Source organism: Hyperolius riggenbachi, chromosome 12 (assembly GCF_040937935.1).
Source record: "Hyperolius riggenbachi isolate aHypRig1 chromosome 12, aHypRig1.pri, whole genome shotgun sequence".
NCBI lineage: Eukaryota > Metazoa > Chordata > Amphibia > Anura > Hyperoliidae > Hyperolius > Hyperolius riggenbachi.
Genome location: NC_090657.1, coordinates 174,434,814 through 174,461,844, shown reverse-complemented (window position 1 = coordinate 174,461,844; position 27,031 = coordinate 174,434,814). Strand labels below are relative to the sequence as shown.

At 49.1% G+C, this 27,031-nt stretch overlaps 1 protein-coding gene across 4 annotated transcripts in view; it reads right to left on the bottom strand.

Moving 5' to 3' along the window:
- The window catches only part of MYT1 (myelin transcription factor 1), a 485,419-nt gene that overhangs the window by 168,708 nt on the left and 289,680 nt on the right, over positions 1-27,031 (bottom strand). The window lies entirely within an intron of this gene.

The window sequence follows — 27,031 nt, the reverse complement described above, 5'->3', positions numbered from 1 at the left end:
ATTCTCCAGCAAAAGCAAAAACAGCATAACAACATTCCATTCCTACATATATTGCATTGCACACACCCCTTTTTATGAGAGTCCTTTCTATTCACAGGCAGCTTGCAGCCTTCAATCAGCCTAACACAGGATTGCGTGATTACCATTCAGCTGTGTGGGAATTTGCATGTCTGCTCTCATTGGCTGATGTCCATAGAAAAGCTCGCCTCTTATCTCAGACCTCGCCCGTCATAGCGTTCAGCTTAGCCATAGTCAATTGCTGGGGTTCCTTGTGTAAAGTTTGAATATTGTATTGCATTACCTTGTTTTGCCTGCTTTGACATTCATTGCACCCGCGAGGGTACAGTGAAGTCTTTTCCTATCCTGACAGTTTGGAGACTGCCTTCACCACGTTGGTGACTGGTAGGATTCTTGCTTGTCCTGTTCCTGTGAACGTAACTATAGGCTGCGGTTGCACTCAGTTACGCTCCTACTTGTTTGTGTTGTCTGTGCCAGTGTGGATGTTTGCTATCGCTGGGGCAGCAATTAGATTGGCAAGCATTCCGTCTGTCTGTCTGTTGTCTGTCCTTGTTACTCAGTGTGGCGGACATCAGATGCTCAGTGCTGCAGTCGCACTGAGCAACCATTGTGTCTTGTTAGATGGCAAGCATTCCGTCTGTCTGTCTGTTGTCTGTCTTTGTTACTCAGTGTGGTGGACATCAGATGCTCAGTGCTGTGGTCGCACTGAGCAAATATTGTGACTTGTTTACTGTGGTGGTTATCGGAAGCTAAGAGCTGCGGTCGCTCTGTGCAATCTAGCTTCCCTTTTTGTAAAGCAGTAACACAGAGGCGCCAAGTAGAGTAACATCGATTAAAAACTGTTTAAAAGCGGGAAGTTGGTGGACTCACCTCGTAGAAAGAAAGACCGGACAATGGGACGTTACTCACAGTATAAAGTAACTTTTTATTAAAAGCTCCAAAGTAGCAATGCATTTCAAGGGTCACAATCAGGCAAAAATTTTTGGAGGGTACAAAACCAGGTCAATGGCCTGGCTGAGCGCCTCTGGCCAGGCCATTTACTTTATACTGTGAGTAATGTCCCATTGTCCGGTATTTCTTTCTACGAGGGAGGCGAGTCCACCAACTTCCCCCTTTTAAACAGTTTTTAATCGATTTTACTCTACTTGGCGCCTCTGTGTTACTGCTTTACAAATTGTCTAGTTCACCCTTGGTGGAGGGGTGTATCCCCATTCCTTCCTGTCTACAGGTAGCGACTTCTTAAACCTGAGTGGGGTCAGGTTATAATTCTCCCCGTCCGCTTATCCAGTGGTTGCCTTTGTGGCGACCCACGTTTGTGAGTATAACCATTACTTTGTTGTACACCTGACTAATTGTCACAGATATACTACACTATATTGGGCTCTCGGTTTCCTTTTGTCTCCTTCAATCTAGCTTCCCTGTTCATAACTCCTGGTGTGATCTGTGTACTTCCTCCACAAGAACATTCTGCTCCACTACTTAATATTACCCAGCTGCATAGTCTTGTTTGCTCTGGTGGTACTCTGGTTTTCCCGGCCTCAGCCGTTATACCTTGCACAGTATGACCTGGGGGTAACCGAAGTCAGGAGACATATTCCGTGTCCTGTTCAAGCGGGGGCTTGTCTATAGGTGAAGACGTGGGCCAAGCTCAGAGCTACGGCAATAGATTGGGGTATAGTGGCTGAAAGAAAACAGGAGATCTGCCAGGCATTACAGTAATTTACAGGCTGCTATTTTAAATCAGCACTAAAATTAGTTTTCTCAGTATTGTGCATTATTTTTTATAGTCGGTATAATTACTCTAACACTTTGAAGCTCAGATTTATTTTTTTTTGTATTACTCACTTTTGTAAAGTAAAGAACTTAGAGTTTTTACTTTGTAAGTATTTAGGGGAACTTCCTGTGGTCTTTGTTCTTAACGACCACGACCCCTAATCCCCCCCACCCCCCAACAAACACACACTCTCCATGCTTGATCCAAGTATGTTATCTATATACTACTGCGGCTAAGGAGATCAGAAGGACTGTCAGGCAACTAGTACTGTTTAAATAGAATCTGTAGCAAAAAAAACAAAAACAAAAAACAGCCCTTGGGGCATAGCTGCCAACTGTCCCTCTTTTGATGGGACTGTCCCTCTTTGGGAACCCAGTCCCTCTTTCCTTACCTTTGTCCCTCCTTCAGGAGGGACAAAGTACAACTCTATGTAAATCTATGTATTTTTCTACTGAAAAATGTGTTTAATAGTGTTTAATAGACTCCAATGTGTTTAATAGACGCCAAACTTTATTGTCACCATTTAAACGTATATATTTCTTATTTTCAAATGTTAATATGAAGGAAAATGACCCAGGATAGAACGGGCCAGTGTGGTTTGAATTATAAAACCACATATTTTTCTTATGAAATATTTATGGTATGTGTGACTAGGGATGTGGCAGGGGCGTAGCTTAAGTAATAATAATAATAATAATAATCTGAACATTTGTATAGCGCTTTTCTCCTGTCGGACTCAAAGCGCTCAAGAGCTGCAGCCACTGGGACGCGCTCAAGAGGCCACCCTGCAATGTTAGGGAGTCTTGCCTTGAACTCCTTACTGAATAGGTACTTGACCTAGCCAGGATTCGAACCCAGGTCTCCCGTGTCAAAGGCAGAGCCCTTAACCAGTACTCTATCCAGCCACCCTCTTTCAGGCATGCTCTGGGGGGTACTTACCTCAGGAGGCGAAAGCCTCCGGATCCTAATGCGGCTTCCCACGTCCTCCTAAGCCTCAGGGATTCAGCACTGTATACCTCAAAAATACAGCCAACAAGGATGTTGGCTGAGGCACAGGCGCAGTATTTATCTACCGCTATCCTGCGCAGGCACAGAAGCAGCTTTATGATCGGGCTCAGGCAGAAATAACTGAGCCCGGCCCAGTACTCTCTACCACAAGGTGCAAGTCACCTGTACCTGTCCAGTAGAGTGGACCCGATTGGCCTTGGCTATTTCCGCTTTAGTCCAATCGGAGAACCGCTACTGCACTTGACTGCAGTAGGTAAATATTTACCTCGCCGGTGTTTGCAGCCTGCCAACGCTGGATCCTGGAGGGTGAAGAGGATGAGGAAGCCTCATTAGGATCCAGAGGCTTCCCCCTCCTGAGGGAAGTACCCCCCAGGGGCTTTTTTGTCACAGATTTTCTTTAAAAGGAAATAAATATGGCAGCCTCCATATCCCCCTCACTTAGGGCCGGTTCTCTCATGAAGCAAGGTGAAACATTTACATCAGGCGCAGGGATTCCAGGGGCAGCGTTTTTGTACTGTGCGTACCTTCCTGAGGAGGAATGGAGTGGCTGAGGGCGAGCAGTTAGTTTGTCACAGACTCACAGCCAACCAGTGTGCTATTGTGTTGAGCTGCAGCATGTTATGTTAGAACTTTAAAGCGGACCCAAACCAAACATTTTCTTTTTATTCAAAATATTTAGTTGCACCACTCTGACACATAGAAAGATAAATAAACACTCCTTCAAGCCTATGAGCATTTTAGTGCATGCTTTTCACCCTTCCCTTTTCATAACTAGGATTATACAGGTGGCAGCCATTAGCAATTCCTCCTTTGCAGGACACCTTCTATTCCACCAGTTTCCCGGATTCTGTCCCGGCAATATGAAAGGAAGGGAGGGGTTTCTCCAATAAATGTAAAATATTTTATATTTGTCATCATGCAGCTGAAAAAAGGCTGCTATTTATTATTATAATTTAGAAAATAGATTTCATTTCTGAAATCTTGTATTTTTAATTTGGGTCCACTTTAAATGAAGCAGGTAAATTGTCAGGTGCTGTGCGATCATTCCAAATCAGGCATGATCGCACAGGCGGCAAAAAGTCTAGAACCGGCCCTGTCTCACTTCAGTGTGCTTTAACCACTTCCCGACCGCCCACTACACAGGGGCGGCGGGGAAGTGGAGCCCTGCAGGACGGCCTCACCCACAGAGGCGGCAGTCCATTTAAGGGCATGGGCGGAGCGATCGCGTCATCCGTGACGCGATCCTCCGCCCGGGATCGAAGCACGGGCATTTTGTCTCCGCTCGCCGGCCACTTAGCAGAGCCGGCGAGCGGAGGAATCCGCATGATCAGCCAATCCCTGAGTATAAGGCACTTTGTTAGGTAAACAAAGTGCCTTATACGTGCTTCCTCCTCGCCTCGTGGTCTCATTGTTGCAGAGACCACCAGCGAGGAGGAACCACTTGTAAGTGACATAGCTACACTGTGTTTTTTGCCCTCAGCCTCCCTGATCACCCACCCCAGCCTTCCTACCCCCCCTGATCACCCCAGCAGACCCCTGCCCATCACCCTTGCACCCCTGTAAAACCCCCACCCCCCCCACCTGCCACTAACTAGCGACGCTGCCCCTTAGTTTAGGTCCCTAACTGCCTCCTAGTCACCCCTGATCCCCCCCCCCCTACCTTTAGATCACCCCCACACCCCATCCCAGACTACCCCCCTGTATACTGTATACATCTGTATACAGCTACATTACCCTCTGATCCCCCTCTGATCCCCCTCTGATCACCTGTCTATCACCTGTACATCAGCCCTCAGCACCCCCACCCATCAGAGCAGACCCTAACTGCCCCGCGGGGGTAACCGATCACCTGCCCAGGCCCTCGATTGCCCTCGTACCCCCCTTCTGATTACATCCCCTGCTGTTTGTTTACATCTGTCCTCCCCAGCAATCACTAACTGATCTTTGACCAGTAACCCCCTGTGTCTGCCTCTCATCAGATCAGGACTCAGTCTGCCCCGTGCAGGCTCCTGATCAACCCCCCACCCCCTCAAATCGCCCTCAGACCCCCCCCCTAATCACCGTCCAAGTGCATTGTATTTGACTGTGCTGCGCTTGTATTCGATTGTGCTGCGCTTGTATTCAATTGTGGTGTAATTGTATTTGATTGTCCCGTGATCGGCTTCGATTGCCCCGTGATTGTTTGATTGCCTGAGACCCCACTTCCCGCCACACCCAACCCCACCCTCCCCCCCACCACACCCAACCCCACCCCCCACCCCCCCACCACCTCCAACCACCACCTTCCGAGTGCATCAGATTTGCTTGTGCTGTGATTGGAGTCGATTGTGCTGTAATTGTATTTGATTGTCCCGTGATCGACTTCGATTGCCCCGTGATTGTTTGATTGCCTGAGACCCCACTTCCCGCCACACCCAATCCCACCCTCCCCCCATCACCTTCCGAGTGCATCAGATCTGCTTGTGCTGTGATTGGAGTCGATTGTGCTGTAATTGGATTTGATTGTCCCGTGATCGACTTCGATTGCCCCGTGATTGTTTGATTGCCTGAGACCCCACTTCCCGCCACACCCAATCCCACCCTCCCCCATCACCTTCCGAGTGCATCAGATTTGATTGGGCTGTGATTGGAGTCGATTGTGCTGTAATTGTATTTGATTGTCCCGTGATCGGCTTCGATTGCCCCGTGATTGTTTGATTGCCTGAGACCCCACTTCCCGCCACACCCAATCCCACCCTCCCCCCATCACCTTCCGAGTGCATCAGATCTGCTTGTGCTGTGATTGGAGTCGATTGTGCTGTAATTGGATTTGATTGTCCCGTGATTGTTTGATTGCCTCTGAGACCCCACTTCCCACCAACCCCAATACCTCTCAAATACTCCCTTTTTGCTAGGTAGGTGCTCTTTTTTTCTGGGTAGTCTCGGAGGAAAACCCCATAAATTTAGTAATCCAAAATGGCAAGAAGGGGGCTTTCCGATGACGAGGTATACAGGTACATGGACCAGTCGGATGAGTTCTTTTGGGAAGAATCATCCGTCGAATCTTCCGGGTCCGATTTTGAACCTGTAGAAAGCAGTGGTTCCCTGACCGATACTGATGACGAGGCTATGGTCCCGGCTAGAGCCAGGCGTACCAGACCCCAAGTCGTTAGACCGCAGGTGGCGCAGGATCCGCCTCAAGGGCAGCAGGGTGGTGCTAGCGCTGTTGATAGTTTTCTTGGTGAGGCAGGCACCAGCAGCGCAGCATCTCCTGGACTTAGTGCCAGTGCTTCCGTAGACCCTGACGAAGTGGTGAGCGTCAGCATGGAAGTTGAAACTGGTACGGTGGCAAGTGCAGTAGTACCCCCGTCGCAGCCACCAAGAAGAAGACGGGCCCGTAGTACCCATAGACTCCCAGAGGTGCTGGCACAACAAGATTGGCAATCCCCTGATTCCGCCGCACCCGTAGTGCCCCCTTTCACCGCCCAGTCTGGAGTCCAGGTGGCGACAGCTCATCTAGGAACGGCCCTAGACTTTTTGCAGCTGTTCATCACCCAGGTTCTCTTGGACTTAATTGTGGTTGAGACCAACCGTAAAGCCACACAATTCATCACCGAGCACCCGGAGAGCATGTATGCCCAGCCTTTCGGGTGGAAACCAGTCCAAGTTTCCGACATTAAAATCTTTTTGGCCCTTATCCTTCACTTGGGACTAATGAAACAGAATGTACTGCGGTCGTATTGGTCTACGAACCCAGTAAATCATGTTCCCTTGTACCCTGCTGCCATGTCCAGGACACGATTTGAGTCCATCCTGCGCTTCCTGCACTTCAACGACGACAAAACCTGTCATGAAAAGGGCCACCCTGCTTATGACCGGCTCCACAAAATTCGGCCCCTCATAGACCACCTGTCATCAACATTTGCAGATGCTTATATCCCTGAACAGAACATCTGCGTAGACGAGTCCCTCTTACTCTTTACCGGGCGCCTTGGCATCAAACAGTACATCCCAAGCAAGCGCGCCCGGTATGGGGTGAAACTGTATAAGCTCTGTGAAAGGGCCACAGGCTATACATGTCGTTTTAGGGTCTATGAGGGAAAAGACTCAAAATTGGAGCCGGTCGGATGCCCTGACTACCTGGGGAGCAGTGGAAAGGTTGTGTGGGACTTGGTGTCACCCTTGTTCCAGAAGGGGTACCATCTTTTTGTGGACAATTATTACACAAGTGTGGCCCTCTTTCAGCACTTAAAGTTAGAAGGAATCCGATGCTGTGGCACTGCGCGGCCTAGTCGCCAGGGCTTCCCCCAACGGCTCGTTACCACCAGACTTTTACGGGGGCAGAGGGTCGCCTTGCGTACTGAAGACCTGCTCGCGGTGAAATGGAAGGACAAGAGGGACGTTTACTTTCTGTCCACCATTCACACAGACACGACAGTCCAAATTCAACGGGCAACTGCGGTCATTGAAAAGCCCCTTGTCGTCCACGAATATAATGTCAACATGGGAGGGGTGGACTTCAATGACCAGAGGTTAGCGCCCTATTTAGTTACCCGGAAAACAAGACGCTGGTATAAGAAAGTGTCTTTTTATCTGATTCAATTGGCAGTTTACAACAGCTTTGTTCTCTACAGTAAGGCTGGGAGAACTGGATCTTTCCTCCAATTTCAGGAAGAGATCATTATGGACATCCTGTATCCAGGAGGTGCCAGGCCCCCCCCCCCCCCAGATGCAACTAGCCGACTGCATGGAAGGCATTACGCCTATCAGCTTCCGTGTGCCCCAGGTCAACGCATCCGAAGAAAACGTTGCCGTGTCTGCAGCAGGGCTGGAACAAGGAGTGACACCGTTTATTATTGTCCCCGCTGTCCTGACCAGCCTGGTCTATGCGTAGGGCCGTGTTTTGAGAGGTACCACGAGCAGGTACACTATTAGAACCTAGGGAACTCCAGACACAGGAGTAGGCACACACTCAGTGGTCTTTCGCACATTGTCGCAGGGAGAGGAGAGGTAAGCTTGAAGACCAAACGGGTAAGCATAAAAATGGGAAGAAGGATCGGTTTCCATGCTTGATATTGCTGATCTGTCCTGGGTTGGCGATATAAGACGGCATGTTTGAATTTCCCTTGAGTGTGGACACCCCCGGTTTATATGTGATTTGGGCCTATGATGATGCTTTAATGCCACACAGAGTCATCTCTATTGGCAGGCATATTGCTGTATCCTACAGGCATAATGCTGTATACTAAAGTTCTGAGGCCCAGTCACATAAGTTGGTGGCTCACCCTGAGTGCAGGGTGGCACGGGGTGTCTCTCTCCTGAGGTTATCACTGCCATTGATGTGGAGGAAGATCTGCCATTGATGTGGAGCAAGGTATGTTTGCCGTTCATTTTTCCTTTCAGCCCAGAGTGCATTACTTGTATACCCAATATAAGGAGTATAGCAGAAACTCCTAATACTGGCCATACATGTAATGATTGCAGAGACCCTAAAATGCCAGGACAGACTCCACAAATGACCCCATTTTGGAAAGAGGACACCCTAAAGTATTATGTGAGGTGCACGGTGAGTTCATAAAAGATTTTAGTTTTTGTCACAAGTTAGCAGAATTTTTTTTTTTTTTTTTTTTTTTAACAAAGTGTCATTTTCCGTTAACTTGTGACAAAAAATAAAATTTTCAATGACCTCACCATTCCCCTCATGGAATACCTTGTTGTGTATTCTTTCCAAAATGGAGTCATTTGTGGGGTTTGTTAACTGTCCTGGCAAGTGGGCGGGGTGCTAAATTTTGAGCACCCCTGTAAAGCCTAAAGGTACTCATTGGACTCTGGACCCCTTAGCGCAGTTAGGGTGCAAAAAGGTGCCACACATGTGGTATCGCCGTACTCGGGAGAAGTAGTACAATGTGTTTTGGGGTGTATTTTTACATATACCCATGCTGGGTGGGAGAAATACCTCTGTAAATGACAATCTTTTGATTTTTTTACACACAATTGTTCATTTACAGAGTTATTTCTCCCACCCAGCATGGGTATGTGTAAAAATACACCCCAAAACACATTGTACTACTTCTCCCGAGTACGGCGATACCACATGTGTGGCACTTTTTTGCACCCTAACTGCGCTAAAGGGCCCAAAGTCCAATGAGTACCTTTAGGATTTCACAGGTCATTTTGCGGAATTTGATTTCCAGACTCCTCCTCACGGTTTAGGGCCCCTAAAATGCCAGGGCAGTATAGGAACCCCACAAATGACCCCATTTTAGAAAGAAGACACCCCAAGGTATTCTGTTAGGAGTATGGTGAGTTCATAGAAGATTTTATTTTTTGTCAAAAGTTAGCGGAAAATTGATTTGTATTGTTTTTTTCACAAAGTGTCATTTTCCGCTAACTTTTGACAAAAAATAAAATCTTCTATGAACTCACCATACTCCTAACGGAATACCTTGGGGTGTCTTCTTTCTAAAATGGGGTCATTTGTGGGGTTCCTATACTGCCCTGACATTTTAGGGGCCCTAAACCGTGAGGAGTAGTCTGGAAATCAAATTCCGCAAAATGACCTGTGAAAGCCTGAAGGTGCTCATTGGACTTTGGGCCCTTTAGCGCAGTTAGGGTGCAAAAAAGTGCCACACATGTGGTATTGCCGTACTCGGGAGAAGTAGTACAATGTGTTTTGGGGTGTATTTTTACACATACCCATGCTGGGTGGGAGAAATACCTCTGCAAATGACAATCTTTTGATTTTTTTACACACAATTGTCCATTTACAGAGATATTTCTCCCACCCAGCATGGGTATGTGTAAAAATTCACCCCAAAACACATTGTACTACTTCTCCCGAGTACGGTGATACCACATGTGTGGCACTTTTTTGCACCCTAACTGCGCTAAAGGGCCCAAAGTCCAATGAGCACCTTTAGGCTTTCACAGGTCATTTTGCGGAATTTGATTTCCAGACTCCTCCTCACGGTTTAGGGCCCCTAAAATGCCAGTTCAGTATAGGAACCCCACAAATGACCCCATTTTAGAAAGAAGACACCCCAAGGTATTCCGTTAGGAGTATGGTGAGTTCATAGAAGATTTTATTTTTTGTCAAAAGTTAGTGGAAAATGACACTTTGTGAAAAAAACAATAAAAATCAATTTTCCGCTAACTTTTGACAAAAAATAAAATCTTCTATGAACTCGCTATGCTACTAACGGAATACATTGGGGTGTCTTCTTTCTAAAATGGGGTCATTTGTGGGGTTCCTATACTGCCCTGGCATTTTAGGGGCCCTAAACCGTGAGGAGTAGTCTGGAAATCAAATTCCGCAAAATGACCTGTGAAATCCTAAAGGTACTCATTGGACTTTGGGCCCTTTAGCGCAGTTAGGGTGCAAAAAAGTGCCACACATGTGGTATCGCCGTACTCAGGAGAAGTAGTACAATGTGTTTTGGGGTGTATTTTTACACATACCCATGCTGGGTGGGAGAAATAACTCTGTAAATGGACAATTGTGTGTAAAAAAAATTAACAAATTGTCATTTACAGAGATATTTCTCCCACCCAGCATGGGTATGTGTAAAAATACACCCCAAAACACATTATACTACTTCTCCTGAGTACGGCAATACCACATGTGTGGCACTTTTTTGCAGCCTAACTGCGCTAAGGGGTCCAAAGTCCAATGAGCACCTTTAGGCTTTACAGGGGTGCTTACAATTTAGCACCCCCCAAAATGTCAGGACAGTAAACACACCCCACAAATGACCCCATTTTGGAAAGTAGACCCTTCAAGGTATTCAGAGAGGGGCATAGTGAGTCCGTGGCAGATTTCATTTTTTTTTGGTGCAAGTTAGAAGAAATGGAAACTTTTTTTTTTTTTTTTTTCGTGTCACAAAGTGTCATTTTCCGCTTACTTGTGACAAAAATTAATATCTTCTATGAACTCACTATGCCTCTCAGTGAATACTTTGGGATGTCTTCTTTCCAAAATGGGGTCATTTGGGGGGTATTTATACTATCCTGGAATTCTAGCCCCTCATGAAACATGACAGGGGGTCAGAAAAGTCAGAGATGCTTGAAAATGGGAAAATTCACTTTTTGCACCATAGTTTGTAAACGCTATAACTTTTACCCAAACCAATAAATATACGCTGAATGGGTTTTTTTTTATCAAAAACATGTTTGTCCACATTTTTCGCGCTGCATGTATACAGAAATTTTACTTTATTTGAAAACTGTCAGCACAGAAAGTTAAAAAAATCATTTTTTTGCCAAAATTCATGTCTTTTTTGCTGAATATAATAAAAAGTAAAAATCGCAGGAGCAATTAAATAGCACCAAAAGAAAGCTTTATTAGTGACAAGAAAAGGAGCCAAAATTCATTTAGGTGGTAGGTTGTATGAGCGAGCAATAAACCGTGAAAGCTGCAGTGGTCTGAATGGAAAAAAAGTGGCCGGTCCTTAAGGGGTAGAAAGCCCTAGGTCCTCAAGTGGTTAAGTGTCTACTCAGCTAAATGCCGCTTTTAGGAACCAGGCCCCTAATTAGAATGAGAGGCAGAAAAGACCTCTGGTAGCGCTGAGCAGGACAGCGGCTTCCTCCATCAAAGTCTTTACCAGACAAGCCGTCAGACCTGACTTTTTCCCATAAAAATATTTTACAACAACACACATTCTGTGGCCTTTTATACGGGGTGGAGATCACCGCCAGCCGTGCCGTATGTGCAGGAGGACCTGATTACCTGTCAAGCCATGGTGGAAAAAAAAAACATTGTAGGCTGACAGTCATGATTGGGGCTTTCGCAGTGACAGTTCACTGCAGAGAAACCTGACCCTAGAACCGTGATCGGTATTCATAGGCTGCTGCACTGAAAACATTTCTCCTGGTAGCAGACGTACCTCCTCACAAAGAGCTCCGGATTTACATCCCGCCGCAGCCAAACCGCTAAGTACAACGCTGAACGGCATAGAAAGTAATCGCCTGAGGACATGGGAGTCGCCTGAGGACCCCAGACTCGCCTGAGGACCCTGGACTCGCCAGAGGACCCGGGACTCGCCTGAGGACCCGGGACTCGCCTGAGGACCCGGGACTCGCCTGAGGACCCGGGACTCGCCTGAGGACCCGGGACTCATCTGAGGATGTGGGACTCGCCTAAAGACCCAGGACTCGCCTAAAGACCCAGGACTCGCCTGAAGACACAGGACTCGCCTGAGGACCCGGGACTCACCTGAGGACCCGGGACTCGCCTGAGGACCCTGGACTCGCCTGAGGACCCCAGACTTGCCTGAGGACCCGGGACTCGCCTGAGGACCCGGGACTCGCCTGAGGACCCGGGACTCGCCTGAGGACCCGGGACTCGCCTCAGGACCCGGGACTCGCCTCAGGACCCGGGACTCACCTGAGGATGTGGGACTCGCCTGAAGACCCAGGACTCGCCTGAGAACCCGGGACTCGCCTGAGGACCCGGGACTCGCCTGAGGACCCGGGACTCGCCTGAGGACCCGGGACTCGCCTGAGGACCCGGGACTCGCCTGAGGACCCGGGACTCGTCTGAGGACCCGGGACTCGTCTGAGGACCCGGGACTCGCCTGAGGATGTGGAACTCGCCTCAGGACTTGGGACTTGCCTCAGCACTTGGGACTCGCCTCAGGACTTGCCTGAGGACCCAGGACTCGCCTGAGGACCCCAGACTCGCCTGAGGACCCCAGACTCGCCTGACGACTTGGGAATCGCCTGAGGACCCGGGACTCACCTGAGGACCCGGGACTCGCCTGACGACTTGGGACTCGCCTGACGACTTGGGACTCGCCTGAGGACCCGGGACTCGCCTGAGGACCCGGGACTCGCCTGAGGACCCGGGACTCGCCTGAGAACCCGGGACTCGCCTGAGAACCCGGGACTCGCCTGAGAACCCGGGACTCGCCTGAGAACCCGGGACTCGCCTGAGGACCCGGGACTCGCCTGAGGACCCGGGACTCGCCTGAAGACCCGGGACTCGCCTGAAGACCCGGGACTCGCCTGAGGACCCGGGACTCGCCTGAGGACCCGGGACTCGCCTGAGGACCCGGGACTCGCCTGAGGACCCGGGACTCGCCTGAGGACCCGGGACTCGCCTGAGCACCCGGGACTCGCCTGAGAACCCGGGACTCGTCTGAGGACCCGGGACTTGCCTCAGGATGTGGGACTCGCCTCAGGACTTGGGACTCGCCTCAGGACTTGGGACTCGCCTCAGGACTTGGGACTCGCCTCAGGACTTGGGACTCGCCTCAGGACTTGGGACTCGCCTCAGGACTTGGGACTCGCCTCACGACTTGGGACTCGCCTCACGACTTGGGACTCGCCTCAGGACCCGGGACTCGCCTGAGGACCCGGGTCTCGCCTGAGAACCCGGGACTCGCCTGAGAACCCGGGACTCGCCTGAGAACCCGGGACTCGCCTGAGAACCCGGGACTCGCCTGAGAACCCGGGACTCGCCTGAAGACCCGGGACTCGCCTGAGGACCCGGGACTCGCCTGAGGACCCGGGACTCGCCTGAGGACCCGGGACTCGCCTGAGGACCCGGGACTCGCCTGAGGACCCGGGACTCGCCTGAGAACCCGGGACTCGCCTGAGAACCCGGGACTCGCCTGAGGACCCGGGACTCGCCTGAGGACCCGGGACTCGCCTGAGGACCCGGGACTCGCCTGAGGACCCGGGACTCGCCTGAAGACCCGGGACTCGATTGAAGACCCGGGACTCGCCTGAGGACCCGGGACTCGCCTGAGGACCCGGGACTCGCCTGAAGACCCGGGACTCGCCTGAGGACCCGGGACTCGCCTGAGGACCCGGGACTCGCCTGAGGACGTGGGACTCGCCTGAGGACCCGGGACTCGCCTGAGGACCCCGGACTCGCCTGAGGACCCCGGACTCGCCTGAGGACCCGGGACTCGCCTCAGGACTTGGGACTCGCCTCAGGACTTGGGACTCGCCTGAGGACCCGGGACTCGCCTGAGGACCCGGGACTCGCCTGAGGACCCGGGACTCGCCTGAGGACCCGGGACTCGCCTGAGGACCCGGGACTCGCCTGAGGACCCGGGACTCGCCTGAGGACCCGGGACTCGCCTGAGGACCCGGGACTCGCCTGAGGACCCGGGACTCGCCTGAGGACCCGGGACTCGCCTGAGGACCCGGGACTCTTCTGAGGACCCGGGACTCTTCTGAGGACCCGGGACTCTTCTGAGGACCCGGGACTCGCCTCAGGACTTGGGACTCGCCTGAGGACCCGGGACTCGCCTGAGGACCCGGGACTCGCCTGAGGACCCGGGACTCGCCTGAGAACCCGGGACTCGCCTGAGAACCCGGGACTCGCCTGAGAACCCGGGACTCGCCTGAGGACCGGGACTCGCCTGAGGACCCGGGACTCGCCTGAGGACCCGGGACTCGCCTGAGGACCCGGGACTCGCCTGAGGACCCGGGACTCGCCTGAGGACCCGGGACTCGCCTGAGAACCCGGGACTTGTCTGAGGACCCGGGACTCGCCTCAGGACGTGGGACTCGCCTCAGGACTTGGGACTCGCCTCAGGACTTGGGACTCGCCTCAGGACTTGGGACTCGCCTCAGGACTTGGGACTCGCCTCAGGACTTGGGACTCGCCTCAGGACTTGGGACTCGCCTCAGGACTTGGGACTCGCCTCAGGACTTGGGACTCGCCTCAGGACTTGGGACTCGCCTCAGGACTTGGGACTCGCCTCAGGACCCGGGACTTACCTGTGGATGTGGAACTCGCCTCAGGACTTGGGACTCACCTCAGGACTCGCCTGAGGACCTGGGACTCGCCTCAGGACTTCGGACTCGCCTGAGTACCCAGGACTCGCCTCAGGACTTGGGACTTGCCTGAGGACCCGGGACTCGCCTCAGGACTTGGGACTCGCCTGAGGACCCGGGACTCGCCTGAGGACCCAGGACTGGCCTGAGGACGGGGAACTCGCCTGAGGACCCGGGACTCGTCTGATGACCCGGGACTCGCCTGAGGATGTGGGACTCGCCTCAGGACTTGGGACTTGCCTCAGGACTTGGGACTCGCCTCAGCACTTGGGACTCGCCTCAGCACTTGGGACTCGCCTGAGGACCCCAGACTCGCCTGACGACTTGGGAATCGTCTGAGGACCCGGGACTCGCCTGAGGACCCGGGACTCGCCTGAAGACTCGGGACTCGTCTGAGGACCCGGGACTCGTCTGAGGACCCGGGACTCGTCTGAGGACCCGGGACTCGTCTGAGGACCCGGGACTCGTCTGAGGACCCGGGACTCGTCTGATGACCCGGGACTCGTCTGATGACCCGGGACTCGTCTGATGACCCGGGACTCGCCTGAGGACTTGGGACTCGCCTCAGGACTTGGGACTCGCCTCAGGACTTGGGACTCGCCTCAGGACTTGGGACTCGCCTGAGGACCCGGGACTCGTCTGAGGACCCGGGACTCGTCTGAGGACCCGGGACTCGTCTGAGGACCCGGGACTCGTCTGAGGACCCGGGACTCGTCTGAGGACCCGGGACTCGTCTGATGACCCGGGACTCGTCTGATGACCCGGGACTCGCCTGAGGACGTGGGACTCGCCTCAGGACGTGGGACTCGCTTCAGGACTTGGGACTCGCTTCAGGACTTGGGACTCGCCTCAGGACTTGGGACTCGCCTCAGGACTTGGGACTCGCCTCAGGACTTGGGACTCGCCTCAGGACTTGGGACTCACCTCAGGACTCACCTGAGGACCTGGGACTCGCCTCAGGACTTCGGACTCGCCTGAGTACCCAGGACTCGCCTCAGGACTTGGGATTTGCCTGAGGACCCAGGACTGGCCTGAGGACGGGGAACTCGCCTGAGGACCCGGGACTCGCCTGAGTACCCGGGACTCGCCTGAAGACAGGAGACTTGCCTGAGGACCAGAGACTCGTCTGAGGAACCGGGACTCACCTGAGGACGGGAGACTCGCCTGAGGATGTGGGACTCGCCTCAGGACTTGGGACTTGCCTCAGGACTTGGGACTCGCCTCAGGACTTTGGACTCGCCTCAGGACTTGGGACTCGCCTCAGGACTTGGGACTCATCTCAGGACCCAGGACTCGCTTCAGGACTTGGGACTCGCCTGAGGACCCAGGACTCGCTTCAGGACTTGGGACTCGCCTGAGGACCCAGGACTCGCTTCAGGACTTGGGACTCGCCTGAGGACCCGGGACTCGCCTGAGGACCCAGGACTGGCCTGAGGACGGGGAACTCGCCTGAGGACCCGGGACTCGCCTGAGTACCCGGGACTCGCCTGAGGACAGGAGACTCGCCTGAGGACAGGAGACTCGCCTGAGGACCGGAGACTCGTCTGAGGAACCGGGACTCACCTGAGGACGGGAGACTCGCCTGAGGACTCGCCTGAGAACCCGTGACTTGTCTAAGGACCCGGGACTCGCCTGAGGACTCACCTGAGAACCCCGGGACTCGTCTGAGGACCCGGGACTCGCCTGAGGACTCACCTGAGAACCCGGGACTCGTCTGAGGACGTGGGACTCGCCTCAGGACGTGGGACTCGCCTCAGGACTTGGGACTCACCCCAGGAGCTGGGACTCACCTGAGGACGTGAGACTCGCCTCAGGACCCGGCACTCGCCTGAGGACTTCGGAGTCTTCAGACATTTGTGACTTAGGGCTGGTTCAGACGGACGATTGGAGGCGTCGCGTTCGTTGGCGTCGCGGCGGCAATGTGTTCGGGCTTTCAGCAGCATTCGCGTTGCGTTCGGATGCGGTCGCGTTTTTTCTACCCCTAGGGGGACATTACCCGTCGCTACATGTAGCTTCCAGGGGCTCCTTGAACGCCAGGGAAAAATCGGGACCCGAACACCGCGTTTGTGTAAATGCACATGAAAGCTTGGTACAAACACTCCCATTCACTTGAATGGGAGCGTTTAGAATGGGAGCGTTTAACGCCAAGCCTCGAACGCTGGCAGTAAACGCTCCGCAAGCGTCCGTCTGAACCAGCCCTTATGCATGGGATCTAAAACTGCTGTCAGATAAAATGCCTGGATAAACACTGCCTGGAATTAGCTAGTACTGTTATTATAGCCATGCCTGTCCTTTAGTGCAATGAAAGCATCCTAGTAGGGATGATCAATGATATGCAAGTATCTCCAAGTTTGTATGTAGCTTCAAAATCAATTTAAACCTGAGTGGCACGTGATTGGTCCATTTTTAAGCTGCATACATTTTCCCACAACAATGACATAATTGTGCATGAACTCGGAGACATTCTCATTGATCATCCTTACAACCAAGCAACCTTTAAAACACAGATACAGAATTTGCCAGAACTATTTCTTGTTTTAATATTTTCCATATTTTAACCACCCTTACCATAAAGAACCACTTCCTGAATAGATGGCCAAAACTTTTTACTCCGTACAGGTTGTGTCCACTTCAGCCAGTTTCACACTGAATATTGGCGGTAGCAGTGTGGTGCTGTCCCCATTTATTTGCCAATAACTTTACTACTACTTATCACACCTACAGTAAATTATCTATACATTTTTTTTTTACAGGACAAATTAGATTTTTAGTGTGTGATAATTTTGTATAGTAATTAACTTATTTCCTATTTATTTTAAAAGTAAAATAAGGGTAAAAATAGAAAAACACACTATTTTCCTATTTACTATTTCACTATTTACAAATATTTCCCTATTTATCATTTACATTTATACAGTAACTTTACAATAAACAGTGCTAACGATATGTTAAACCCACAAATTGTATTTGCTTATCTATCCTGGTTATTACAATGTTTAGATTATGTTCCTAGTACAATACATGATGACAACATTGTATTTGGAAATAAAGGTGTCTTGTTGCTTTCTCATTGTATACTATCAATGATTACAAGACCTTATTTGCAAAAATAATAGTGATATACCTTCATGGCATACATATTTAAAAAGACAACTTCCTAAGGTAACAATATTTGTTTTTCTGTCACTTTGTTTTCATTTTACAAGTCTTTTATTTTGGTACATAATATGAGAAAATGTAATTGCTTTTGATTCAGTTTGTGACTAAAAAAATACACAAGACATGAGCCTTAACCCTAAAACTCTCTAAACTCTATTCTACTACATATCATGGTTAAAATGTTACCACGTATGTCTCTTGTAGTTTTCCTACAACTTTCCCAAGTTTGATCATAATTTTAAAAATGAGATTTTATGTTGAATTGAGTTTGTCTGTACCTATTTTTTATGTGATGTGTGTCCAAGCTTTAAGACACACCAAAATGTATTCTACAACTTGTCAAGGTTAAAACGATACCACATGTGCCTCATTTAGTAACAAACTGATTGAGCACTCTACACAACTACACTGGATGGATATATATGTCCAGTTGACATTAAAGTGAACCTCCAGACTAAAAATCTACTCAGCAGCACTGAAAACTTAACAGTTTCACAGCATCAGAACTTTGTTTTTCTTATCAAAGCCTCATATTTAGCTGCACAGAAGCTAAGCTCTGCCCCATAAAAGAAAACTGCCTGGGCATTTTTCCCCTCATGCTATGCAAAGCATGATGGGATTTCTGTTGTTGTTCTCGAGCAACTGGGAGGGGTGATCAGGACACAGGACAGTTGGAACTGTGTCTCATGCTCCCTGTCACCTCCTTTCAACCGAAAAAGATGGCTGCCCTCATGAAATCGCAAACATTTGCCTGTTCTTTTAAAACAGGGTAGGTAAGAGAATATATTACCTATCTGTAATACTTGGGGGGTATACTTTCTGAGTCAGCGTGTGTGCTCAAGACTATGTAGCTGGGTAATGGAAGAGGTTACACAGATGGACACAGAAGTAATGAACAAGGGAGCAAGATTGCCCAGAGCAACTGCAGCTCTGGGTCGCCTATCACGCTAGATCAGGGCTGCCCAATAGGTCGATCGCGATCTACTGGTAGATCGCGACCGCCTGATTGGTAGATCGCGGCCTCATGGTCTCATTGAATTTTGCAGCTAGCAGCTCTAAAATGCGGCCGATTGGCCACGTCCTATCAGATTCTGCTGCTGGTTACTGATAGGAGAGAGGTGCTGCTGAGAGGCCGGGGGGCACCATGCCCCCAGCCATGATGCAGTGTCATGGCTGGGGGCATGGTGCTGGAAGCAAAACTTGTGCCTTAACTCACGCTGCCCGCCGGAGCCTCCCTCAGTTGCCGAATTCCATATCTGCCCTCCAGGCAGCCGCGGCTGAGGGGGTGTAGACCAGGACCCCACTGCTGGAGGGAGGTAAGCATGCCCGCCCTATACTCAAGGCACATATACCCAGCTAACCTATACTAAGGGCACATATACCCAGCTAACCTATACTAAGGGCACATATACCCAGCTAACCTGCACTAAAGGCACATATACCTAGCGAACCTATACTAAGGGCACATATACCCGGCTAACCTGCACTAAAGGCACATATACCTAGCTAACCTATACTAAGGGCACATATACCCGGCTAACCTGCACTAAAGGCACATATACCTAGCGAACCTATACTAAGGGCACATATACCCAGCTAACCTGCACTAAAGGCACATACTGTATACCTAGCTAACCTATACTAAGGGCACATATACCCGGCTAACCTGTACTAAAGGCACATATACCCAGCTAACCTATACTGAAGGCACATATATCTAGCTAACCTATACTGAAGGCACATATATCTAGCTAACCTATACTGAAGGCACATATATCTAGCTAACCTATACTGAAGGGACCTATACCTAACTACTTTCCTGGGGGGGGAGTGGGGTGCATTTAAAACGTTGGTAGATCTCCTGGCCTCGACGAAATTTAAAGTAGCTCGCAAGCCGAAAAAGTGTGGGCACCCTGCGCTAGATGCTATGCGATACAATACACAACAGACGTAGTCGGTAACAGGCTTGGGTCATACACGATAGATCAGATGGCAGTGGTACAATGGACTAGACAGAATCAGAGTTGGTAACAGGCTAAGGTCATACAAGTAAATTCAGAAAAAAACAAACGGCTCAACTAACGGATAAATATATATCGCAGATCTGCATATATATTTATCAAGAAACTAGCTAAAGCACAAGTAATAACAATTAACAAGAAAAACAACCGACAGACAGAATACTTTGCCAATCTAGTCGCTGCGCTGCCCCAGCGATGGCGAACATTCACACTGACATAGACAAGACTAACAGGTAGGAGCGTAACTAATGGCAACCACTGCTTTAGTTACGTCCTCAAGAACAAGGCAAGAAGGAATACTACCAGTCACCAACGTGGTGATGGCAGAATCCAAGCTATCAGGATCAGAAGGACTTCACTGTATCCCCGCGGATACAGCAAACGTTCAAGCAAGAAACAAGATTAAACAATGCAATATACAATTCACATTAATGACCCAGCAACAACTCAGGGAGCTGTACGCTATGTCGGGGGGAGTCTGAAATGGGAGGCAGACTTTTATGTCGACATCAGCCAATGGATGCAGGCATGCAAATTCCCACACAACTGAATGGTAATTCCTCAATCCTGAGCCAGCTTGATTACAAGCTGCTAGCTGAAGGACTCTCATAACAAAATACATGCAATATTATGCAACAACATGATTGTAGGAAATCCAGGGCTATCTGGCTGCAGTTAAACTGCAGCAAGCAATAGGAGGAGTCATGACAGCATCCTGAGCTGCTCTGAACTGCAGAGTGATTGCAAATGACATTGAGATTAATTGCGAATGCGCAACCGAATGCAAGCAAATAAGTCAAAACTGCTCGGTTCCACTGCAACCGACCGAACATGCTACAGGAGAGATCCTGACACTATTTAATTAACATAACTAATGTAACTTAATGACAGAATATTTGTTCAGGCTGAAGTTCCTCTTTAAAGAGGAACTCCAGTGAACATTTTACTGCTGGCAGGTGATGTAGCTGCTGCATGGTTTTTGGCAGTTGGAAACAGCTGTAAACAGCTATTTTCCACAATGCAACACGGTTCACAGACAGGAAACTGCCAGGAGTATGTACTAAGAGTTTCTTGTGGGAGGGGATTCACCACAATATCAGTCATACAGCACCCCCTGATGGTCTGTTTGTGAAAAGGAATAGATTTCTCATGTAAAAGGGGGTATCAGCTACTGATTAAGATAAAGTTCAATTTTTGGTCGGAGTTTCTCTTTAAGTGGTTTTTAAGAATTTCAATTTGCCTTGTTCAGGCTGAGTTTGGTTTTATGCTGGGAATACACAATAAGATTTTTTGGCAGATAGATGGTTCGATAGATAATTTCCAACATTTCCGATCTGATTTTCGATCGTTTTTCTGATCAATTTCTCATTGAAGTGATTGGAAATCCATCGGTGGTGTAACTACAATTCATGGGGCCCCCAGCGAAACTGATGGGCCCCTCCCAATGTTCACACCCCTTGTCTTGCCTCCTATGTTGCCTTTCACAGCCTGAGGGCCCATCTCACAAGGGTCACAAAAACCCCTGATCTGAAGTATTCTCTCCAGTATCAGAGGACCGGATGGTTAGTGGTTGGGGCCCCCGACAGCTCTGGGCCCCCCTGCTCCCCTCTAGTTAAGCCCCTGAAATCCAGGATGAATGAGTTCCACTTTCAGTGTGCCAGCATCTACAATAAACACCTTCAGCTTTAGATTTATTGACTGTGAACTGGTGGTGAAATGAGCTCCTGCAGCCTCCATTTCAAGACCGAGAGAGAGGCAACCAAATAAATACTCGTGCGCGGTTAATTGACGCCTCTCTCAGCGGTAAGCCTCGGCTCTGCCAGGCATTTGAAGGAGGCAAAGAGAGAGCCGCTCGCTTTGTCAGAGATCTGCTCCTCAAGGTTTTCAAGATCTTTTCTCATTCTTTAAACAGAAATTCCCGTCAGCGCGATGACAGCCAGAAGACGTGTAAAACATCCGCTAAGAGATGTTAGTCATTAAAGAGCTCAGTTGGGCTCCCCCAAAAGTCACCCTGGAGTGTGCGATAAGATGTTCCCAGAGCTTCAGGGATGACTAATTACACAAGTCAAGCGGCTGATGTTAATTAGCCCACGGCGGATGTGTCAGTATAGCCAAGATACAGCTAGACGCAAGCGCTGGAAACGAGTAGTGTTACGGATGGAGAAAGTTGACCAACAGACTCATGAGTGACCATGCAACGGGATTCTGACTAGTTCAGGATGTTCTCTGTGAGCAGATCTAAGCATGATGACTGTATGAAAGGGGGTGGTTCTATTAGGATATTTCCACAGGTTCAGATGTAAAGAAGAACTCTACTCTCGATGTCAAGAAGAATCTGTGCAGAGGAACGGCAAGGTAGGGGGACCGAACACCATAAAAAAGAAAAACACAGAGACAACAGGAGACCAAAGGGGCAACCAACCGCTGAAAGCAGGTGGAGATCTATAAACCAGACTCAACTACTTAGGTGTCCAGCTGGATGTGGTTGCATTCTTGGAAAAAACAACAAAAGGTCTTTTTGAAGGCAAAGCCACTGGGTTCCAACGTACAGCCCTCACAAAGGAGGGTGAAAAGCACAAAGGAGGTAAGAGGCACCCAGAAGGACATAAAACTGAGTAAAAACAGCAAAAAATTGAAAAATAGAGGTGGCTTACCTCAATAACGACAAGTTCATATAAATATGAATTTTAATAAGCACAGTCAACACATTTTGTAAGTTTGCTTCCAATTCCTTAGGCCAAATAAAGTGCCAGAGTTGTATCAGAGCCAGGTATGGCGTGCCTCTCCGAGCCAGGTATGGAGGCGCTCCGTACTTGGCTCTGATACAACTCGTGCGCTTTTTACTCTCCTTTGGGAGGGTAGTACTACTTTGGTACCTAGTGGCTTTGCCTTTTTATAGGACCTTTGTTGTTTCTTCCCAAAAGTGTGACCTCATCCAGCTCCAGCCAGACACCCTAACTTGCAATTTCATAAATCAGTTAATTTAACGATAGGTCCACTTTAATCGCTACAGGAACTAGTTATGTGACAGTTATAATCCACTGCAACACTTACATCTGCAGATAAATGACTGGTTACACCATACAACCCTGTAGACTCTCTCTGAATAGCTCCACGCTGGCTCCAAGCCCCTCCTGAAGAACTTGGACTACCAAACAAACTACAGCCAAAAAAGTAAGGAACACAAGTCTGAACTCCCGGAGTCCCACAGAAAGTCATTTCGGAGGGAAGAATGGCGTCTTTAAACTGGCCTGGCAGAAGTGAACAAACTACTCTGTATGAAGTAATGCTGCAGCTCTCTCTACCACCCAGAAAGAACCATCCAAATATAAAGAACTTTTTTTCCCCTGTAAAGAACTGTTTTTTTTCTCTGGCACAGACACCTCTAGTGAAATAAAAAAAATAATAATAAAAGGAACGAATGAAAAGAAGGCTGTGAATGGAGGAGTCTGGGAGGAAAGGAGTCTGGTCAAGTCTAAATTATGCAGAATGTTTTCATGACTTTCCGGAGGCCTCAGTTTCCTTCCTGGTGGCCCCGGAGATGGAGTTTTGTGTCCCGTCCCGAGCGCAGGACCACCATTGTCTGGCTGGGGGAGCAGGTGCAGCCTGGCGATGCTGCACAGTGACTCCTTTCTCATGGTGACATAACTGAGGCCTTATCGGCCATCTCAGAGGAGCGTGAAGTTCAGGAGAGGCAGTGAGAGGAGGACAGGGTGTCGGGGAGAAGATACTGATGCCGTTCCTCAAATAAAGACTTTTATCTGAGGGGAACAAGAAAGAGATCTGTATCCCGACACAAGGCAGAGTCTGTGCGGACAAGCTCGGAGATCCTTGCGTGAAATCCCCTCCCCTGCTGCTGGTAGGAATGGATATCTGTAGACTCCTCAGTGCTTATCTCCCAGCTACAGGCCTCGTGGCGTTGCCGGGGCCACACACTCTCGTTCTGGCAACACAGCTGCGCTTGGATTTATGAATGGAAGGACAGCAACACAAATGAGATGTTATAAAATGTTTAAAGTGAAATCCCGCTGTACGAAGAAACGTCACAATAATGCCCCGCAAACGGCCAGCATAACGGTATAAAGAATTACCTGCCCGGCTGATACACACACAGTGCTGCCCATAATTATTCATACCCCTGGCAAATGTTGACTTAAAGTTACTTTTATTCAATCAGCAAGTAATTTTTTTGACGAGAAATGACATAGGTGTCTCCCAAAAGATAATAAGCCAATGTACAAAAGGCATTATTGTGGGGGAAAAAAAATCTTAGCATTTATTTACATTTGAACAAAAAGTGTCCAGTCCAAAATTATTGATACTCTTTACAAACTGTCACAGTCTGTGGGAAAATCTGAAGTTCTATACCATTCCAAATAGTTCAAGCTGTCAGTGAGGACATTGATGCCTGCTCACAAGTCAGGAAAGGGCTACAATGCCATTTCTAAAGGTTTTCAAGTTCCAGTGGATACAGTGCAAAGTATTATTAAAAAATACAAGATGTTCCACACTGGACATGGTCGGAAGCCAAAAGTGACACCTGTGCTGGTCAGTGAGAGGCCAAGGCCATCCAGGTGAATATGGGCTCTACTGGTGTCAATGTCTCAAGGCAGACAATCCAACGGACACTGCACACTGCTGGGTTCCATGGATACAGACCAAGAAGGACGCCACTTCTCCAGATAAGGCACACAAAAGCTCGCTTGGCCTTTGAAAATGCTCATCTGGACAAAGAAGAAGATATCTGGTCTTCTGTGTTATGGTCAGATGAAACAAAAATGTAATGGTTTGGTCACAATGATGTTTCCTTCATTTGGCTTAAAAAAGGAGAAGCCTTCAATTCAAAGAGCACCACCCCCACTGTCAAACATGGTGGTGGGAACCTAATGCTTTGGGTGTGTTTTTCAGCCAATGGACCAGGGAACCTAATCACAGTAAAGGGCACCATGAAAAAAAGAGCAATACATGAGGATACTCAACGACAACATCAGGAAGTCTGCAGAGAAACTTGGCCTTGGGCACCAGTGGACATTTCAGCATGACAATGACCCAAAACACACAGCAAAAGTGGTGAAAAAATGTTTAGCAGACTACAACATTAACGATTTGGAGTGGCTCAGCCAGAGTCCTGACTTGAATTCAATTGTGAATCTGTGGAGGAAGCTAAAGATCAGGGTGATGGCAAGATCACCCTCCAACCTGAAAGATTTGGAGCTCATTGCTAAAGATTAATGGGCAAAAATACCTGTGGAGACATGCAAAAAGCTGGTCTGCAATTATAGGAAGCATTTGATTGCTGTAATAGCCAATAAAGGCTTTTCTATTGATTATTGAGAAGGGTATGAATAATTTTGGACTAGACACTTTTTGCTCAAATGTAAATAAAAGCTGAGAAATGTTTTTTTTCACAATAATGTCTCTTGTACATCATCATATTATCTTCTGGGAGACCCCTATGTCATTTTCCATCAAAAAATTACTTGCTGGTTGAATAAAAGTAACTTTAAGTCAAAATTAGCCGAGAGAGAGAGAGAGAGAGAGAGAGAGAGAGAGAGAGAGAGAGAATGTGTGTGTGTGTGTGTGTGTGTGCGACCCTCCCCCCCCCCCCCGATCTATTTGAGAGAGTGAGAAAAGGGGCATCAGCTTTTTGGGATGACGTTCAATCCTTGGTTAAAGTTCCTCTTGAATTACTCTTGCTCCTGTAGTATCCATGCCAGGTGGACCACAGAGTATCATCTCCCCCCCCCCCCCCCCTCTTCACCATCCCCAAGGCGTAGTGATCCAGCATCACATTGGAATAATACAGAATGGCAACCACTGAGTAGTCCACCTAGCAAACTTTGACATGAGGGTGTCAGACCAAGTGATTTTTTTACACCTATCCATAATAGAACGCATTATCAGGACTGATATTTCCATGATTACCATACACTACACATTTCAATGAAATAGGGGATAAAAAATATGTTCACACATTTGTATGCGTTTTTACACAATACAGACAGTCCCCTATTTACAATGTTTCATACATATAAACAAAGTTCTCTTCATGCACAAAATATACACAACTTTTTTTTTTTTTTCTTTTTTTACATATTTTTGTTGTTAAATGTTACAGTGTTGTATGAACTGTTGTAAGTAGTTTGAACCACATTTAAAGGGAATCTGAAGTGAAAATAAACGTATGATATAATGATTTGTATGGGTAGTAAAACTAAGAAATAAAACATTAGTAGCATAGATATGAGTCTCATATTGTTTCCAGTACAGAAAGAGTTAAAGAGAACCCGAGGTGGCCTTGTATTACGTTAGTGGGGCACAGAGGCTGGTTGGGCACACTAACACCAGCCTCTGTTGCCCCATCGTGTGTCTCAAAGACCCCCCTGCTCGCCGCTATACTCCCCGCAGTGCTGGCGACACGCAGCGCGTCGCCAGCACAATGTTTACTCTAGCGCTGTCTGTCAGCGCCGCTCCCACGCCTCCTCCGCATCGCCGCTACCCGCCCTCGTCCCTTCCCTCCAATCAGCGGGAGGGAAGGGACGAGGGCGGGTAGCGGCGATGCGGGGGAGGCGGCGGAGCGGCGCTGACAGACAGCGCTAGAGTAAACATTGTGCTGGCGACACGCTGCGTGTCGCCAGCACTGCGGGGGTATAGCGGCGAGCAGGGGGGTCTTTGAGACACACGATGGGGCAACAGAGGCTGGTGTTAGTGTGACCAACCAGCCTCTGTGCCCCACTTACGTAATACAAGGCCACCTCGGGTTCTCTTTAAGAAGCTCTTATCTCAACTGTCTCTCATTGTTTCTTCTTTGTTTATGGTTTTTCTGCAGAGAAAAGTTCACAGGGTCAGTAGCCTGCTCTGCAATTATTAAAGAATGATCCAATGTTATAAAAAACACTATTTTCTTTGCTATTAATGTTCTATTAATTATCCGTACTACACAACTAATGAATTATATCATAATTTTTTTTTTCGCTTCAGTGTCACTTTAAAGGATACATGAGCCAAATAAAATAAAATCAGATTTACTTACCTCAGGCTTCCTCCAGCCCCTAGAAGCCTATGTGTCCCTCGCCGCAGCTCCGCTCTCAACCAGTGTGCCAGGGTCCCCTCCGTAGCGGCCAACAACCCGGCCAGAAGTACAGTGCCTGCGGCTCCACCGCACGCTCGCACAAGCGCAGAAGCTGCCAACCTGGCCTGACATTTAAATACAGAGTATAAGAAGTGGTACTGTGCAGTGTCTGCATAAGCATAACAGCAATAACTACTGATATTTACACTCAGC